The sequence below is a fragment of the Dromiciops gliroides genome, chromosome 1 (genome assembly GCF_019393635.1).
Source record: "Dromiciops gliroides isolate mDroGli1 chromosome 1, mDroGli1.pri, whole genome shotgun sequence".
Taxonomy (NCBI): Eukaryota; Metazoa; Chordata; class Mammalia; order Microbiotheria; family Microbiotheriidae; genus Dromiciops; species Dromiciops gliroides.
The window spans coordinates 483,935,666-483,936,136 of NC_057861.1; positions in this window are offsets into that span (position 1 = coordinate 483,935,666).

Here is a 471-nt window from a genome sequence, read left to right on the forward strand (position 1 = left end):
TGAATCCAGGGCCGGTGCTTTATCCACTGTGCCACCTAGCTGTCCCTTGAGTTGTATTTCTACAACAAAATGTGCATGCGATTTAAGGGTGAGGTTGATCTGGCCCTCATTCTCAATATATTATGCTATTATTAATGGAGTTTTTCTGGTTGCCATTTTACAATGTTGAGCATATTGAATGTGATTCATGGTTTAACTCAATATAAAGAAAAATCTCCTCAACAATTAAGAGAAGATCGAGTTCTTTCATGGGGGGGGTGGGGGGAGACACACCACCATTTGTTGAGAACACAGTGGAGAGAATTCCTACTCAGGTATAATTCAGATTTGATATGAATGATGTAGAGAAAAGAACAATGGGGCTCTAATTAGAGCAGAACAAATGAGGGGTACAGAGCCAGTAGTATAAAAGGAAATAAATTTTGGTGGAGGCAAGAGACGCAAAGGACGATGTCATTAGATACCAGAGAA